This window comes from Nannospalax galili, unplaced genomic scaffold (genome assembly GCF_000622305.1).
Source record: "Nannospalax galili isolate Female #2095 unplaced genomic scaffold, S.galili_v1.0 scaffold307, whole genome shotgun sequence".
Classification (NCBI taxonomy): Eukaryota; Metazoa; Chordata; class Mammalia; order Rodentia; family Spalacidae; genus Nannospalax; species Nannospalax galili.
The window spans coordinates 6366599-6386872 of NW_008359625.1; the positions used below are offsets into that span (position 1 = coordinate 6366599).

The window sequence follows — 20274 nt, forward strand, 5'->3', positions numbered from 1 at the left end:
CAGGATCTTTTTCTTTTAATTATTTTTATTTAATGTGTATGAGTATATTGCCTGCATGTAGGTAGGTGCATCCATGTTGTGCAATGCCCACAAAGTTCAGAAGAGGGCACTGGGTCCCCAACTGGATTTATGGATGGTTGTTAGCCACCATGTGGGTGCTGGGAACCGAACTCAGGTCCTCTGCAAGAGCAGTCAGTGCTTGTAAACGCTAAGCCATCTCTCCAGTCCCCTGAAACAGGATCATATTCTGTAGCTCAGGCTGGCCTGGAATTCACTATGTAGTCCAGACAAAACTGCTTTCCAAGTCAGATTTTTTTTTTTTAATCTTTTTGAGACAGGGTCTCCCTATAGTCCCAGCTGGCCTAGAGCTCACTATGTAGACCACACTGGCCTTGAACTCACAGAGATCGGCCTGCTTCTGCCTGGGATTAAAGGCATGCACCACTAGGACTGGCTTCCAGATTTTGATATGCTTAAAGTTAATTGCATTTTTTCACCTCTATTAAGCTCTTTTGAAGTTGGAAACATGTTTTATTCATCTTTTTGCATCTTCATCATTTATTTTGGTATCTTATTCATAACAGGTGTTAAGCTAAAGCTGAAGATTTAAAGTACTTTTAGAAAAGGATAAATGAATAAAAATTAATTGTTCAGAGATTTTTCTTTTACCCAGTAAATTCACTAGCCTATTACACGAAGCAGTTTTCATTTTCAAGGCTCCATAGATAAAACTCAGGATCAGCTAGTATACACAACTCATCCAAGGAATGTGGGGGTAAAGGAGGGGAGAAATTATCAGAGATGGGAAATAGACATGAAGGAAATGAGGAAATTAGGCTGATTAAATTAAGATGGTCTTGCTAAGGGAAAAAAAAATCAGATAAAAACTGGTTTAGTAGGGTGGGATCAGATTATGAATATCTGGAAATTTCTTATCTTCTCAAAGAGAGAGCTATATACAACTGATGAAGAAAAGATCACACTGTTCCTATTTGGAATTAGAAAAGTTAACGTTAGGAGAGAAAACAGATTTCATAGAAGAGTTAGAGAATAACTGTGGTAATTCTCAGAAAACTGTTATTAATAAACTAGAGTAAGATATTTGTAAAGCTAAGTTTTGGGCTTAAAATGCCTTCTTGGGAAAAGAACATATTTTATAACCCTAATAAAAGAGTTACTCATCTCTTGAGCCAGACATGGTAGTGCATGCCTCCAATCCCAGCACTTAGGGGGCTGAGGTAGGAGGACTGCCAAAAGTTTGAGGCCAGCCTGGTCTACACAGTGAGTTCTAGGCCAGCCTGGGCTACAAAGTGAGACCTTGTCTCATTGAAAAAAAAAAATCCCTGTCTTGTGTTGATATCTTCAGTAGACCATGGCAACTAAAACCAGGCAACTTAGTAGATAACCAATCATTTCTAGTGAATTCAAAAATGCAAAATCACAGACACAGACACAGACACAGACACACACACACATCAGGAATTTTTTTAAAACTGAAGCTCAGAAGATGCCTATGTTAAAGCATACATATGAGGGCCGGGCTCGGTGGCACAGGCCTTTAATCCCAGCACTCAGGAGGCAGAGGCAGGCAGACCTCTGTGAATTCATGGCCAGCCTGGTCTACATAGCGAGCTCCAGGCCTACTGAGGCTACAGGGAGACCCTGTCTCAAAAAAGACCAAAAACACAACAACAACAAAAACATATATATGGGGTTGGAGAGAAGGCTCAGCAGTTAAGACTACTCATTGCTCTTGTAGAGGACCTGGGTTCGGTTCCCAACACCCACATGGTGACTAATAACTGTCAACAACTCCAGTTCCAGGTCAGGCCTTCTTCTGACCTCTGTGGGCACTGCATGACACAGGTGCACTTACATACATGCAGGCAATACATTCATACACATAAAATAAAAATAATAAAATATTTTTAAAAACATACATATAAGCTTAATATGGTGATAGATAAATGTGAGAGGCTGATACAGGAGGGTCAACAGTTTGCAGCCAGCCTGGGCTACATGAAGAGATCTCCAAATACAAAACAAAACAAAAAACATAAATGCAGACAAACTGCTATAAAAGCAATAAAGACAGCTATGGCATAAAGAAATAAATAACCTACAGTTATTTAAACATAACAAGTTTAAATTATTATGACTGGTTTCTACCAAACATTTAAAAGAAAATAATTTTAATACATATAACGAATAGGTGATATTATGTAAAAAACAGAAACAAATTCATTTTATGAAGCTAGAAAAACTTAGAAAACTTAAAATTTCAAGGAATTTGTTAAAAGAATCACAATACCAAAAGCAAGAAAGCCAAGAGACCAAAGCATCAATCATTCCATGGTGAAAAAAAATCGTTAACATTTCTAAAAAACAGAAAACAAATATAATCAGCTTTACAAAGAAACCAAAGCTTAGAAACTATAGACCAAAAACATTAGTAGAAATTTCTACTGAGACACTTCTAGAAGACTGCTAATTGGAAATCATATAGGCTTATGACAGAATTTTCAGTCGTTAAATAAACATCAGGAAAGGTAAGCATGTTAGCACTAAGGGGAAAGATACTGGAAGATGCTTCTGAGGAAATTAGCCAAACGACAAAAAGATAAATGGAGGGAAAATATGAAAGACATTAAGAACAATATTAGTAAACCTGGGAGATATTTGGACGGAAAATAGTCATAAATTTTCTAAACCAGTTGCAAATAAAAAACATTGAGAGTAACACACTGAGTCCTGTCCATGACACACACAACTTACTCCAAAACTATTCAAGTGAAAAGCAAAAAAGTTCTTAAAGTCAACCAGAGAGGAAAGAAAAACAAGCCAGACTGATGGTATATTTCTCAACAAAAGCAAATCAGCAAGAAGGTAATGAAATTACTCTAAGAAGCAAAAAGAAAAGAGCTGACAACCTAGAAAAGAGAAATGGAACCCCAAAATAGTAACACCTAAGATGACTACGTCCTAAAACCTAGAATATGCATGCTACTTAACAAAGCAAAAGGAATTCTGCACATGATTACGTATATGGAGATAAGGAAATTACTCTGGATTATCTGGGTGGGCCTTCAATATCATCACAAGAGTTTCATTAGAAGGAAATTTTATTGAAGAGGATCAGGTGATAAGACATAGAGAGGGCTGGAGAGATGGCTCAGCAATTAAGAGCACTGGCTGTTCTTGCAGAGGATCCAGGTTTGATTCCCAGCACCTACATGGGGGCTAACAAACTTCCCTAACTCTAGTTCCAGGGGCTCTAATGCCCTCTTCTGATCTCTGCATTGCACAACACAGATACACTCATATACATACATACATACATACACACACACACATATATAAATATGCAGGCAATAATACACTCATAGACATTAAAAGAAAATACAGCAGGGTCAGGCATGGAGAGCAGCCTAAGTGGCAGTAGCCGAAGGGAGCGTGGGGCGACGGCAGCTTGTAACAAGTTTTCATCACACATGAATATAAGCTAGTCGTTCTTGGCTCAGGAGGTGTTGGGAAGTCGGCTCTGACTGTACAGTTTGTTCAAGAAATTTCTGTTGAAAAATATGATCCTACGATCGAAGATTCTTATAGAAAGCAAGCTGAAGTAGATGCACAGCAGTGCATGCTTGAAATCTTGAACACTGCAGGGATGGAACAATTTACAGCAATGAGAGATTTGTACATGAAAAATGGACAAAGCTTTGTTTTAGTTTATTCCATCACAGCACAGTCCATATTTAATGATTTACAAGATCTGAGAGAACAGATTCTTCAGGTTAAAGACACTGATGATTTTCCAATGATTTGGAAGATGAAAGAGTTGTAGGAAAGGAACAAGGTCAAAATCTAGCAAGACAATGGAACAACTGTGCATTCTTAGAATCTTCTACAGAATCAAAAATAAATGTTAATGAGATCTTTTATGACCCAGTGTGGCAAATTAACAGAAAAACCCCAGTGCCTGGGAAGGCCTGCAAAAAGTCGTCATGTCAGCTGTTTTAATGTATTAAATACATTGTAGCTCTGAGCCAGGTCTGAAAAACTGTTGCCCAATTCAACAGTGCCAGCATTCCAACTTTGTTAAATCTACCAACATCTTAAATGGACTTTCCTGTGGTGGTACCCTTTAAGAGGTGGATGAAAGCTACTATATCAGTTTGTACATTCTAATCACTTTCCAGTATCACAAGAGAGATTTTCACTTATATATAATACTTCCAGAGTATGCTCCTGGTAAAACCAGAGGCTACATTCAGTATTACTGCTAAGAGACATTCTTCATCCACCAATGTTGTACATGTCTGAAAATGGTGTACTGTATACTTTAGCACACTCCATACTTTGTATTGGAGAGTACAATAATGTAAATCCTAAAAGCACCACTATTTTAGCATAATAAAAGAAAGTCCAAAGGTGTGGGGGGATACAGCAAGTAATTCTATGCATGCCAAAAGTAGATCTTGGTATTGGGATAGAGACTGCTTTAAAAAACATTTGCCAGCTGGGCATGGTGGTGCATGCCTTTAATCCCAGCAGAGGCAGAACTCTATGAGTTCAAGGCCAGCCTGGTCTACACAGTGAGTTCCAGGGAGACCCTGTTTCAAAAAGACCAAAAAAAAAAAAAATTGCCTTTTTTTCTTTGCAGACATTAGTGCAAAATGTTATCACTGACAATCATGTAATGTTTACAAGGGTGTTCACTAACTTAATTTCTGTGGGGTTTGAGCCTCCCTCCACTACTTTTTTCCTTTAATGTTAAATAGGGATCTTCTTTTTCCTCAGCAATGCTTAACCACCCCCCCCATGTCTACTTTATTCGCTATTGACCTGCATACACTAGAGTTCTTAATCCTTTGCTTGGTATTTTTTCATTCTTTTAATAAAGGGATTATATGTATATATTTGTTGTTGTTGTTAGCTCCTTTGGGGGTTTGAAGGAGAAATGTTCCCCATAGGTTCAAGTATTTGAACACTTGGTCCCAGCTGGTGGCACTGTTTGGAGAAGTTTAGGAGGTATAACCTTGCTGGGATAAATATGCCATTGGGCGCAGGCTTTTCTTCTATTTTGGTATTTTCTGTTGAAGATGTGAGCTCTCTGCTTCCTGCTCCTGCTTCCAAGCCTGCTACTTGAGCCATGCCTCTCTGCCATGATGCACTGTTACCCCTTTGGAATCCTAAGCCAAAGTAAACTCTTCTATAAAGGTGCACCTCTGGTCATGGTGTTTTATTACTGCAAAAGAAAAGTAACTATTACAGCTTATTTCGTTTTTAAACATACTTGGTTATATTTTAACCAGAGAATTTAACTTTTATATTTAATATATATATTATATATATTTATTTATTTCATGTGTGTGCACACGGGCATGCTCATTTGCCATGGCACACATGGATAGGTAAGAAGAAAACCTGTAGTTCTCAATTCTTTCCTTCTACTACCTGGGGACCTGGGGACAGAGCTCAGGTCATCAGGCTTGGCAGCAAGCATCTTTACCTGTTGAGTCATCTTGCTTGCCCTTATATTTTTGTAGCTAACTTATTTCTACCACCTAACACATTTTTTACTTAACTTTTCTGTGCTTTTCCAACTTCCATTGATGGATCAAGTTTTAGTAGTTTTCTACATACATCTACATTGTGGCCACATTCTAAGCTACAAAGCACATTATAAATACATATATATACACAGTTGGTATTATACAGATCATATTCCCTTACCATGATATAATCAATTTAGAAGTATCAGTAATAATTTTTTTTTTTTTTTTGGAGACAGGGTCTCCCTGTAGCCCCAGCTGTCCTGAACTCACTACGTAGACCAGGCTGGCCTTGAACTCACAGAGATCTGCCTGCCTCTACCTCCCAAGTGCTGGGATAACAGGCATGTGCCACCATGCCCGCGGGGCTCAGTAATAATTTTTAATGTTTTTGAAACATTAACTCATGAGAAAAAAATGTTTAGGATGTTAGAAATAAGGATTTTTGAACTCAACAAAGGATATCTCTAAGAAACTTTTAGGGACATATCCCATGTTATTAGTGCTATGATACACAAGAGCTAATGGCATGAGTTAAGATATAAAAACAAGCATAAGCATTGGAATGGGGTCTTGGAAGAGAGGGTAGAAAGACTGTAGGAGCCAGAGGTTGGGGAAGACCAGAGATAATGTCTTCTGGACATGACAAGATCGCTGCACTTATGAACTCATAGCAACTATGGCTGCTGCACAAGACTTGCACAAGATCAAGCTACCCAAGGTTCTAACATGGAGTAGGAAGGAGTTCATGAGCCCTGAGTCCTAACTGAGGAGCTATGGACAGCTGATGGTTTCTGGGGTAGGGAGTGTCAGTTTTCTTTAAGGGTGTGGTTTCTGGTAGGTTGACCACACTCCAGTGGATGGCCCCATATTCGCAGTACGTGGGCAGGACAAATTGGGGTCTATGGGTTATTAGAAGGGAGGACCAGAGAGATGGCTCAGTAGTTAAGAGCTCTCACAGTCCATAATAAAACAAAGTAAATAGAAGAAATAAAGATGGCATTAAATCTATTTTGAGTTAAAAACACTGACCAAGTGAAGGCTAAGTGGGATGAGTTAAAATATCTGATAAAGCCTAGTTTTCAAAACTAAATTCCAGAAATTCAAAACTGGAAGAAAAACTTCCAAAAGCTTTTTATAAAATAACCAGAATTAACTTGGCATCAGACTTTTCATCAGCAACATTAAAATATAAAGGAGAAAGAGTACTTGTTATTTAAGTGAAGGATATTAATGAGAATGGGGAAAGGTGGCTAACAATTCCAGGGGTTTCTTTCTGGAGTGGTAAAAATGGGCTGTGGGGTTGGGTGCACAGGTCTGTAAGTGTGTGGTGTGTGAGTGTGTATTTTTTAATGTGTATGAGTGTTTTACCTGCATGTATGTTAAATGCACCCGTGTTGTGCAATGCCTGAGGAGGCCAGAGAAGAGGGCCTTAGATTCCCTGGAATTGGAGTTAGGGATAATTGTTAGCCACCATATATGTGCTGAGAACCAAACCTGGATACTCTGCAAGATCAGTCAATGCTCTTAACCACTAAGGCATCTCTCCTGTATATCATAAAGTATATGGCATAGAAACTAAACTTCAATAAAACTTTTTAAAAAAAACAATGAGTGGCCAGAGATGTCCATTAGTAGTAGAGCACTTTCTACCATGTGAAAGGCCCTGAGCTGATTCCCTGGCAACTCTGTCTTCCCATTATACAATGGATAATGCCTTCAATTCCCTAATGAAATGATTTTTAACCCAAACTACCAATTTTACAAATTAATTACCAATATAGCATGAAAGGGTAAATGAAAGCTTCTGGATATGCATCTTAGTTTCTTCCTCTGTTGCTGTAATAAAGTATCCTGCCAAAGCAACTTAAAGGAGAAGAATTTATTTGGCTTACAATCCATCATGGGGGCAGCAGGAATGTGAAGTGAGCTAGTCACATTATATACACAGCCAAGAGCAGAGACCAAGGAATTCACATGCATGCTGGTGCTCAGCTTACTCTCTCATTTTCATTCAGTCCAGGGCCCAGTTCAAGAAATGGTGCCACCCATATTCAGGGTCCTCTCAATCAACCCAATTAAGAAAATTCTTGAGCTGGGTGTCGTGGCACACACCTTTGATCAAGGAGACCCTATCTCAAAAAAATGCCAAAAAAAAAAAAAAAAAGAAGAAAATTCCTGAAAGACCTGCCCACAGGTCAGCCTAATTCAGACAATTCATCATTGGGACTTCCTTCCCATGTGACTCGACATTTTGTCAAGGAGACAGCCAAAACTAACCAGCACAGTATGTAAGGTCTCAGAATTCACCTCAATGGGAATCATAGCTCTAAAAAGATTCCTATTTTTGACTTTGAAATTGCACTTCAAGGAATTTTATCTATCACAAAACTTGTAAAATAAAGTAGGGGTCTGTTTTCAACAATGATAAAGGTAAAGGAAAATCATTCACTGGTGAAAAGAGCATCAATTAGTTTTCAACATCAAAACCAGACATTGTTCTTTATATACACAGATAACGAACACGAAATAAGTTGGTCCAAAAGAAGAAAATATATCCCATAGCCATTACAAAGTAGAAAGTTAAAGATAGTGATAGTAGGCTAGGTATGGTGGTGTATGTCTTTAATCCCAGTACTTAGGAGGCAGAGGCAGGTAGATCTTTGTTCTAGGCCAGCCAAGGCTGCATAGTGAGACCCTGTCTCCAAAGAAAAAAAAGGAAGAAAGAAAGAAAGAAGGTAGTAATTGTGGCTATAGTATGGTAAGCAAAAAGAGAGGGCTAAGAGGGGTATCAGAAAAATTAGGCAAGAAACAAGGTAATAAAGGGTCTTGAAAACTATAAGTACACTGAATTTTACTCTTTATAATCACAATCTAAAGGTCAAAACCAGGCTTTTGTATAACAATTTAATTTATAGTTATTTTATTATTGAAAATTATAGACCCTACTTTGTAAATGAGAATATTATGGCAGATGTGCTAAATATCTTGCTCAACACCACAGCTGTTTGACGATTTACCAGTTAAGAGCACTTGCTCTTGCAGAGGACCTGGGTTTGGTTCCCAGGACCCATACCAGGTGGTGCACAACTGCCTGTAACTCTGTAGCTCTAGTTCCAGAGGATCTGAGGCTTCTTCTGTTCTCCTCAGGCACCTGCATACATGCATTAACAGGAGGGGGTTGATCAAATGACCAAGGAGGTAGCCAACTATGCAAGCTTGGAACTCAGGAAAAGATGTGGCAGAGACACATCTGAGTGTCTTAAGGGCAGGTGAGCAGAGAAGACTCAGCAGTAGGGTCACCAATATTTATAAGATTGGTGATGAATAGAGACATCAAAAAACGGCTGAGAAGAAAAAGTAAAATAGGCAAAAAAAACCTTGAGTGAAGACTACTGGCTAAAAATAGGAGCATGACTTGAGAAGACACTAGGAAAAAAGGGGTTTATATATCCATACACAGCTGGTCATTCAAGCTTACAGGCATCTACAAATGTCCCAGCACTGGGAGATAACAGCATATTTGTGGCTAAAGAGAAAATCCAGTAGAGGAGGATAACTGATGATGTGAAAGAGATGTTAACTGCAGGAAAGAAGCCTTACAGATGGCCACAGAGATGAAATCGGAGCGCTAAGTAGAGGAATAAGACTGTCAGTGGTGGTTTTTGATAACAAGTAAAAGGAAGACGGAACATGAGGACCAGTGTAGATAGGTTTAGAGAACTAGCTGTGAAAAGAAAGTAATAGCTGCTTAATTTTGAGACAGGGCCATGCTATGTAGCCCAGGTTGGCCTGAAATTTATGGTTTTTCTTCCTGCAAATGCCAGGATTGCATAAATGCACTCAAGCCCAGATTCAGCTGCATAATTCTCAGTGAAGTTTGAAGAAAAGTTCATGGATGAGGGTGGGAGCTCTGGGAGGTTTGCAATGAGTGGAATGCTGCTCTTGGAAGGGAAAGTGAAGCAGCAGCACTGCTTCACTGCTGAGGTTTGAGGCATAAATATAAAGTAGTACCTTCAATTGTGGGGAGTGGTGTTTTGACAGAATATAATGAAAGAGAAAAATACCTTAAAACTTAAAGATACTAACAATTTTTACAGCCATTCCTTAATAATATCTTGGTCCTCAATCCTGTGGGTTGTTTCCAGCTTTACTGGAAAAGGGTGAAGATGAAGTGCTGTTGTTACCAGTCTGCTGGATGGGATCCTTTGTATTCTACCTAGACAGAAATTATGGGCAGGTGAGAAACTCTTCCAGTACTAGTTTCTGGCAGCTTTTGTATCTCTCAGTGTTTAACAGCAGCAGCAGCAGCATGCAAGTTGGAGCAGCAGCAAGGTGGCAACCTCTAGTGTTACAACCTCTGTGCAAGGCTCCAGTACTGGAACCCTCAGCCCTTTAGAGGCAACATTACAGCTCTGGTTGTACTCTTAGGACTCAGAATTTCCTAGCCCTTGACAGTGGCCAGTGTTCAGACTGTTGTGGACATGTCAGTAAGCTGCTGCTCTAGAGACTGGCGCTTCTTTTGCTACCATGCTGCTTTTCTTCTACTGTGGATTACTGATCTAGTGGTTCCACTTCTGTGGCTGTCAAACCAGCTGGCCATTCTACCACTCTATGACTCTGCCTGTCACCCTGCCATGTCTGTGGCTTGGTCACTAGGTGTTCTGTCATTGTTGCTCTGCCTCTTCTCCCTGTTACCAGCTAAGCCCATTCTACTAAACAGTAGGCAAGAAAAGATCACTTGAAATAAGCATTTCATTGGGCCTAATGTGGCAACATGAGGGAAGCAGGACAGAAGTGTCTCCCAACAATCTCTCAAAGTGAGTTGAACAGCCTCCTTATACAGCTGGAAAAGGGTGTTTGCACCAATCACAGCAGACATTTATGCAATTGAGGACTGTGTTTATACCAGTTAAGTACAAATACTTCTATACATTGTATTAGTTACTGTTCTGTTGCTGTTCTAAAATACCATGACCAGTCAGGCATAGTGACACATGCCTTTGATACCAGTACCCAGGAGCAGAGGCAGGTGGATCTCTGTAAGTTTGAGGCTAGCCAGATCTACATGGCAAGTTCCAGGCAAGCCAGTGAAACAGTGAGATCTGTTTCAAAAAATAAACAAAATATAATTAATTTAACATCATGGCCAAAAGCAACTTAGGTTCCAGAGGGCCAGAGTCCATTATGGTAGTGCAGGTATGGAAGCAGGTGGCAGGATCAGAAAGCTGACCGATCACATTTCTCTTCCATACAGGAAGCAAAGAGCAAGAACAGGAAGCCAGGAGAGCTATAAATCCTCAAAGACTGATCCCAGTCACATATTTCCTCCAGCAAAGCTATACCTACTGAAGGTTCCATAACCTCCCTAAACAGTGCCACCAACTGGGGACCAAATATTCAAAAACATGAGCTTCTGGGGAGATTTCTGATTCAAACTACCACTTTTTTTTTTTTTTTTTTTTTTTTTTTTAAAGCCATGAGTGGTGGCTCATGCCTGCAATCCCAGCACTTGGGATGCAGAGGTAGGCAGATCTCTGTTAGTTCAAGACCAGCCTGGTCTACACAGCAAGTTCAGGCCAGCCAGGACTACAGAATGAGATCCTGCCTCAAAAAATTTTTGTTGTTGCTCTTGTTTTATTTGACATAAGGTCTCTCTAAATAAATAGCCCTTGACCCGGAACTCACTATTTAGCCCAAACTGACCTCAAACTTGCAGTGATCCTCCTGCCTTAGCCTCCTAAGTGCTAGAATTATACATGTGAGCCACTATACTCAGCTTCTTTTACACATCTTAATATTTCTTGCCTTCAGTACAATTCCCAGTCATTATCTCACACTGCAACCTTTTTTCTCGTCATTTCTCCAGACTCTGGGCCACCATTCCAGAGCACATCTTACCATTACAAAAATCAAAGTTCCAAGGGAAAACACTATGACAAGTAAATAACTAGGGTCTAACACCCTGTTAAGATCATAAGCTTTGCAAAGTTGGGATCTTCACCATGTTGATCACTATTTTATTCTAATATTCTCAGTAAACTCAGAGGAAAGCCATATCAAAAGTGGTCATCTTAGGTCTGAGAAGTGCTATTAACAGGATACAGCTGGGGTCAAAGAAGTAGAGGCACCTAGGTCAAAATTTTACGCTTTTGTTCTTTCTGCACTGGGGTTTCAGAGAATTAAGCCCTAATGTCCTAAGGCATATCATAGTTTAGTAATAGTTTTCCTCCTTTCCACGAATCTAGAATGGTAACTATATGACTCAACAACTTCCAGCAAGTAGGGAGTAGGGACAGGGGCTCAAGAGAGATAAAGTTTGAAAAAGTATGTTCAGTAGTTTTAGGTATTTTTGGCAAATTCTGAAATAATATTTTAAAGGGAGCACTTCATGGTATGTGACTTTTTTTTTTCATTACAACAGCATTGACATATTCAATAACAATTCAGAGCGAAGATGCATCTCCTTCAAAATTGGCTGTAAATTTTTAAGTTTACAGTTGAATTAATACCGTTATATCCATGCTCAGATGCCAAGGAGCTCAGAAAGTAACCAACTGTGACTAGTAATAATCAGATATATAGAGATTAGAAATGCATGTGCATCTTAGTGTCAACTGTATTGAAAATGAATTTTTTGGTATGTGACTATTTTAAGGATATGTTATTATATAACAGGAAAGTGGTATTTGGCCCCTTCACTCTATGTGCTTTCTATCTTCCAAAAACCAAAGATTTTGGATTTTTACAATTCCTCCATTATTAATATAAAATCCCTCCAGTTTTTAAAAAATAGTCTATTTATTTAAGTCTTTTTTTATGTGTATGAATGTATTGCCTGCATGTATATAAATGCACCTGTGTTGTGCAGAGTGCCCTGAGATATCAGAACAGGGCGCTGGATTGCCCTGGAACTGGAGTTATGGATGGTTGTTAGCCACCATGTGGGCGCTGGGAACCAAACCCAGGTCTTCTGCAAGAGCATCCAGTGCTCTTATATCTCTCCAGCCCTGAAATCTCTCCAGTTTTTAATTCCATTTTACCTGCTCTGTATTCTCCATAAAAAGATGCTAAGAATATTGTACAATATGTGTCATATCAACCTCATACAGTATTTACTTTGCATTGGGCACTGTTTATATCTTTGTCTGTATTAGTTCATTCATTTACTAGCAACTCCTTCCATCAACTCAATGAGGTCAGGACAATTATCATCCCTGTTTCAGGATGAGGAAATGGGGAGGCAAAAAAAGACTTGAACCATGTCAGACAGCAAATAGTGGGAGAACATACTTTGATACAAGGTAAACACTGTATGAGGTCTTTATAAGAGTATAAGAAACACTTCATCATTAGGTATGCTTACCAAATACAGGCAACATTTCACATTCTACAGCATGAGGCAGGTTAGAACACTAAGAGTTAAAATTTAGGTAAAAATGGATCAATGTAGATTCAATCATTCAATTATAATTAACAAGTGCCTTGGTTCTAGGCAATAAAGATGATACAATTAAACCACAGTCCTTACCCTCATGAACCAAACATTTTAGTTGAAGAAAGTCATGTACTGAACAAACACTGTATGTGAGACTATGCTTAAAAAATATTTTTTTACAGAGAAGAACAGGTGAGCTAGTGACCAGGATACAGATGAGTGGCTATAACTGGGTGTGGTAGTGTACACCTTTAATCCCAGTGTATGAGAGGCAGGCAGATCTGAGTCTGAGACTAGCCTAGTCTACATAGTGAGTTTCACACCAGCTAGGACTACATAGTGAGATTCTGTCTCAAAAAAAAAAACAAAAAAACAAAAAACCAAAATAAGCCAGACGTAGCAGTACATGCCTTTAGTCCCAGCACTTGGGAGACAGAGGTAAATCTTTGTGAACTGAGGCCAGAAACGTCTACAGAGCTGCCAGACCAGCTGGAGCTAGAGGGAGACCCAGTCTCAAAAAGACAAAAAACAAACAACAATAAAAAAACAAGAACAAAAACAAAAATATTGCTGGGAGTAGTGGCTTATACCTTTAAATTCCAACACACTCAGGAAGCAGGGGCAGGATGGAGGCCAACTTGGTCTACATAGTGAGCTCCAGGGCAGTTGGGGCTACAAGAAGATTCTGTCTCAAAAAACCCAAAAGAACAACAAAAAAAATAAAGGGGTGGGGTAGGGAAGGGGGAAGGGCTGGAGAGATGGCTCAGCAGTTAAGAGCACTAGCTGCTCTTCCAGAGGCTCCAAGTTTAGTGCCCAGCACCCACGTGGTGGTTAACAACTATCCGTAACTCCCAATTCTAGGGAATTCCAAACCCTCTTCTGGCCTCCACAGGCACTACACACACAGATGCACTTACATACATGCAGGAAAAACATTTATAGGCATAAAATAAAAATAATTTTTTGGGGGGGTCTTTTTGGGACAGGGTTTCCCTGTAGCCCCAGCTGGCCTGAAACTCACTATGTAGACTAGGGTGGCCCTGAACTCACAGAGATCTGCCTGCCTGTACCTCCCGAGTGCTGGAACTAAAGGCGTACACCACCATATCCGGCTTAAAAATATTTTTTTTAAAACCCAGAAAGAAAAATAAGAAACAGAAACAGATGGGTGGCTATTCATCTTGTACACAGTCAAACTTGAGGGTCTAATTAATAAGACAATATGTAAAGAGCGATCTGAAGGGGGGCAATATCACAATATACGTATGAAAGAGGAAACCAGTTTAAATACAAATGCAAAAGGCATTAGGATAGGAAAAGACTGGTGTATGTGTGACAGGCTGCATTGATGCCCCCAGTTGATGGTTTTCTAACACACACCCCTTTTATTCTGTAACTTTGCGGTCCTCTTTCCACTCTGACCCTGGGCTTCTCTAAGTGCGCTGTTCTTGTGGTATCTTGCAACATGGTATTGGCAAACATGAGCATGCAGAGGTCTGAAATGCAAATATGAACCTCTTGCTATCTTGCACAATTGAACTTTGTTTGCTCTTTAGCCTCTGCTCTGATAAAAGAACATGCCTCAGCTAGCCTACTAGCATCACGTTGTGTAATTCTAAGATATTCTAGAATGGCCAGCTATCTAGAACCACCTACTGGTCAATAATCTATGATTTGAATCCAGCTAACATTAGCACAGCCCATGATAGCATGCTTTCACATTAAAAATATTTGTTTTAAGTACTAGACTTTGGGGTGTCTTATTACACAACAGAAAACACATTATATCAGGAGACAGAAAAATGCAACAGAATACACAAAAAATGCATGTTTATAACAGCAATATTCATAATAACCAAAAAAAAAAAAAAAAAAAAAGAGAGATAAGCATTGCATTGTGCACCTGTAATCCCAATACCTGGGAGGTGAAGACAGGAGGATCAGGAATTTCAGGCCAGCCTCAGCTACACAGAAAATTCAAGGACAGCCTGAGCTACATGACACTATCTCACAAAAGGGAGAAAGAGGGCTGAGAACACAGCTTGGTTGGTAAAGTGTTTGCTTCAAAAACCTGAATTGGGATCCCCAAGACGCATGTAGAAAGCTGGGCACTGGGGTCAAGAGATGGCTAAGTAGTTAAAGCACTTGCTGCTTTTGTTGAGGACCTGGGTTTAATTCCCAGCACCCACATGGTGGCTAACAACCATCTTTAACTCCAGTTTCAGAAGAACCAATGCCCTCTTCTGGTCTCTTTGGGGACTGCATGCACAGGCACACTTGCATGCATAGAGGCAAAACACCCATACACATGAAATAAAAATTTTAAAATTAAAAAAATAGCTGGGTATAATAACATATATCTGTAATCTCAGCACTGGGGAAGTGAAGACAAAAGGATTTTTGGAGCACACTGCCTAGCTACTTTCACCAAATGAGTGATCTCTAGATTTAGTTAGAGACCCTGTCTTTAACAAAAAGAAAAGAGCAATACAGGAAGGTAACCCTTCATCTACACACTCACACACGTACACACACCCACACACACAAACACAAAGAATGAGCAACCCAAATGTTCATCCACTAATAAATAAGCAAAATGTAGTGCACATCTATTCATCAGAATTAAAAAAATTATTTATTATTTTTATTTTATGTGTATGCATGTATTGCCTGCATGTAGGTAAGTGCACCCATGTTGTGCAATGCCCTCGGAGGACAGAAGAGGCTGTCGGATCCCCTGGGACTGGAGTTACGGAGTTGTTAGCTGCCATGTGGGTGCTGGCATTTGAACCTGGGTCTTCTGAAAGAACAACCAGGGCTCTTAACCGCTGAGCCATCTCTCCAGGCCCTATTCATCAGAATTTTATTTAGCAAGAAAAATAAAACATTCTTGCAAGCACTGTACTAAGTGAAAGAAGGTAGTCAGGTTCATATATTATATTATCTCAGAAAAATATCCATGATAGGGGAATTCTATAGAGAAAGAAATAAAATGGACTAGTTGGCTAGGAATAGAAGGAATAAAGGGATTAGGAGAGAATGACTAAGAGCTGCGGTGGTTTCTCTTTGGAGAGATCAAAATGTTGTAAAGTTAATTTGGTGGTGGTGAGACAGATGAGAGTCCACCTTTCCCTGGGACATTTGGCAGATGTGAAGGACTGTTACTATAACTACTACTGTTAACATTAAGTTCTTATTGTAATTACTCCTTCTGGCATTCCCCTTTGGGGAAATGGGGCAACTTGACTCTATAATTAGAAGCTGATGGACTTTCCCTTGCTGCCCTGGGTTGCCTTGAGCAAAAGGACTATCAGTTAAATATCCTTATGCCACACCAGCTATCTGGAACACTCCATGGACACCTTGAAAACCCTACAAAACAATCACAGCTGGTTGCCCTAGATCCTGAAGGGGCAGGTTTAGCTTCAGTTGTGAGAAGAGTCTACATTAGGCATTCTGTTATCACAAGCTTTGGTGAACAGTACATGACCCACAACCATTTCCACCTAGCTAGAGTGAACATTTCCCCTATTGTGGTCTAGCAGAGGGACACTGGTGCTAAAGACATAAAGCTGTGACAGATCCAAACACAAGCCTCAATTGGTGCTACAATACAAGGCTGTCATTGGTCTAAAACAAGTCTCAATAGCTGTGATTGTGCTGAGAGGCAAGGCTGTGATTGGTCCAAATACCCCCTTCTCAAGCTACTTAGGCTTGATGAGTCGGTCACCTGGGAGATATTCTCCTGAGCTGCCTCTCTGGATCAGGGGAGGGAACATTAGGTCAATAAAAGGCTTCTCTGGTAACACAAAGATTAGAGAGAACAGAGTGGGGGATGACAGCAGAGGCAATGGAATAGCAGTGGCAGCAACAGCTGAACAGTTCTAGAACAGAGCAGAAGAGAAATGGAAGAAGATAGCAAAAGAAAGTGGAGAGGTGCACCGGAATTACAGATGAGGGCTACCACATTGGCTTTATATGGGCTTTAGAGATGTGTACTCTGGTCCTCACATTTGTGCAGTGAGAACTTTATCCACTGAGTCAAGTCCTAAGCCTCAAACTGTATACTTTATTTTTGGTCTTTTTGAGAAAGGGTCTCCTGTAGCCCCAGCTGCTGGCCTAGAACTCAGTATGTAGACCAGGCTGGCCTTGAAATCAGAGATCTGCCTGCCTCTGCCTCCTGAGTGCTGGGATTAAAGGCATGTGTCACCACACCTGGCCAAGCTGTACGTTTTTAATGGGTAACTTGACACTATGTCTTTCAAGTCTTTTTTTTTTTTTTTTAAAAATGTCATGATCATTTATGTTTAAAGCATTACTCTGGCTGGTATCTTGAAAATGGACCATAGTGGGAGCAAGGGAGAGATTCCAAGAAAAAAGTCAGGAAGCACTAGAGAAAGATAGAAATGACTGCCAAGTTGAAAGCATTTACCAGAGTTACAGTAGCAGAGGTGATAAGATGCTTCAAATGAAAAAAAAAAAGCCAAATATTGGATATGTTATTAAGGTAGAATCAATAGGATTTGGTGAGGAATGAGATGACATGTATGATAGAAAGGAGTCACTTTTAACTACAGGTTTCGACCTGGATAAATCAAAAGATGTTGTTAAGAACCAAAGGTGACAGGGCTGGAGAAATGGCTTAGCGGTTAAGAGCACTGACTGTTCTTGCAAAGGACCCGGGTTCGATTCCCAGCACCCACATGACAGCTAACAACTCCGTAACTCCAGTCCCAGGGGAATCCAAAACCCTCTTCTGACCTCCGCGGCACTGCATGACATGGGTGCACTCACATACATGAAGGTAATACGCTCATACACAAAATTAAAAAAATAAAATATTTAAAAGACCCAAAGGTGAAAGAATATGGATATACCTACCACTGCAGATAGGTGTGGGAACATAAAACACAATAAAAATGTTATTTCAAATTACTTATTTGTTTTATTGTATGTCTGAGTGTTCTGCCTGCATGTATATAAATGCACCCATGTGTGCAATTTCTGTGAAGGCCAGAAGAGGGTATCAGATCCCCTGGAACTGTAGTTATAGGTGGTTGTTAGCTGCCCAGGTGGGAGCATCCAACCAAACTCAGGTCTTCTGGAAGAGCAGTCAGTGCTCTTCAGGTCTAAAATGATATTTTAAATGCCCCAAGAGAGCTATTAAACAATCAGAGTAGAAACATTTATTAAAAAAAAAAAAAAAAAAAAAAAGACAAAGGGGAGATCGAACCCTCATAACCGGCAGATCTCTGTGAGTTTGAGGCCAGCCTGGTCTACATAGTGAGTTCCAGGACAGCTGGGGCTACAGGGAGACACTGTCTCAAAAAGACCAAAAAAATAAATAAATAAAATATTTTTTAAAATACCTTTAGAAAGATTAAAATATGACTCTTCACTAAAAAAATTTAAGTATGGGTAATCAAGTAGTAAAGTATAAACAAAAGAAACAAAAACTTTAACAGATGGTAACTGTCACTGAAACACAGCAAAATCTATAGATGTCATTTAAACAGATTTGACCAAAAAGAAAGAGAAAAAGAGGGAGAAAAAGAAAGGAACAAAAATCATCACTGCATGTAAATCTACAATTCTGAGGATGGAGAGCAGTGATGAACATCTCAGGAGACATTAAAAGAGAAATAATCAAAGGTTTCCTCTTGTCAGAGAGTATAGGAGAAAATGCCGATGTTTGAATGACATTTCTTCACAGGGGTTACAAACCTGTCACAAAGGAAAGTTATGATAGTGATAGAGAACTTCAAGTATTCTGCAATTTGTTAAAAAGTTTAATTCTACTTTTTTTGAGACAGGGTCTCCCTATAGCCACAGCTGGCCTGGAACCTACTTGCTATGTAGACCAGGCTGGCCTTGAACTCAGAGAGATTTGCCTGCCTCTGCCTCCGAAATGCTGGGGTTAAAGGCGTGTACCACAACATCTGGCCCTAATTCTACTTAAAATTTTAAGATGACTTTCTTAGATCAAAAAACTGAAGCTAGGGCCAGGTATGGTGATACATGCCTTTAACCCTAGCACTTGGGAGGCAGAGGCAGAACTATGAAATTGAGGGCAGCCTGGTCTACATAGTAAGTTCCAGGCCAGCTGGGGCTACAGGGAGACCCTGTCTTGATAAACAACAAACAACAACAAAACCACCCAGACTCTACCCACTGTGACATTTAAAAAATATTTTATTCATTATTTTATCTTATGAGTGTTTTGCCTCCATGTATTGTAAGTGCACCACATGCTGCGCAGTGCCTAAGCAGGTCAGAAGGTGTCAGATTCCCTGAACTGGAGTTATGGATGGTTGTTAGCTGCCATATGAGTGCTGGGAATTGAATCCAGGGCCTCTGGAAGAACAGCAAGTATTCTTAACCGTTGAGTCATCTTTCCAGCCTGTACTACAACATCTTTTATAACAGTACAATCTGCTGCGTGTGGTGGTACACGCCTTTAATCCCAGCACTTGGGAGGCAGAGGCAAGCAGATCTTTGTGAGTTCGAGGCCAGCCTGGTCTACATAGTGAGTCTACATAGTGAGTTCCAGGACAGCTGGGGCTACAGGGAGACCCTGTCTCAAAAAGACAAAAAAAAAAAAAAGTTTACAATTCAAAGTACAATTTTAAAAATGGTTAATTAGCCAGGCGTGGTGGCACACTCGGGAGGCAGAGGCAGGCGGATATCTGTGAGTTCAAGGCCAGCCTGGTCTACATAGTGAGTTCCAGGACAGCTGGGGCTACAGGGAAACCCTGTCTCAAAAAGACCAAAGGGAAAAAAAAAGGTTATTTATGAAAATACATCAATATCCATGGGAGACAGTCAAACAATAAAAAATAATCAAAGATAAAGCAATATATAGCAATTACAAGGGTAAAATAACTGCAGCTAAAAACTAAATCTTAAGACAGGGAAAGCAGTATTACAAATAATTTTAAGTCAACAAATTCAGAATATGTTTGACACAGACATTTTTGTAAAAATTTAAGTTCAGGACCTTTGACTTATTGTCACATAGGTGGAAATGGTAAAAGAAAGGAGTCAGGGGCTCCTCCCAAGCCCATGTGACCCCTGAGGAACAGATCCTCAAATGACCTTAAGAGTAAACACCCAAAAGGAAAGTATAACCAAAGATTAAAGGGGCCAATATAATTTTTTTAATAACCATATAATTAGAAGCATTTCATTACAACAGCATTGACATATTCAATAACAATTTCCAGAGCTAAGATGCATCTCTTTCAAAATTGGCTGTAAATTTTTAGGTTTACAGTTGAATTA

At 39.7% G+C, this 20274-nt stretch overlaps 1 protein-coding gene and 1 pseudogene across 5 annotated transcripts in view; one reads left to right on the forward strand and one right to left on the reverse strand.

Annotated features, from left to right (window-relative positions):
• The window catches only part of Braf (B-Raf proto-oncogene, serine/threonine kinase), a 153939-nt gene that overhangs the window by 107410 nt on the left and 26255 nt on the right, over window positions 1-20274 (reverse strand). The gene's annotated exons all lie outside the window — the stretch shown is intronic.
• On the forward strand, window positions 966-4020 carry LOC103726122 (annotated as a pseudogene). Its single transcript, XR_001872184.1, has 2 exons — window positions 966-1059; window positions 3480-4020. The product of XR_001872184.1 is annotated as a ras-related protein Rap-1b pseudogene (transcript).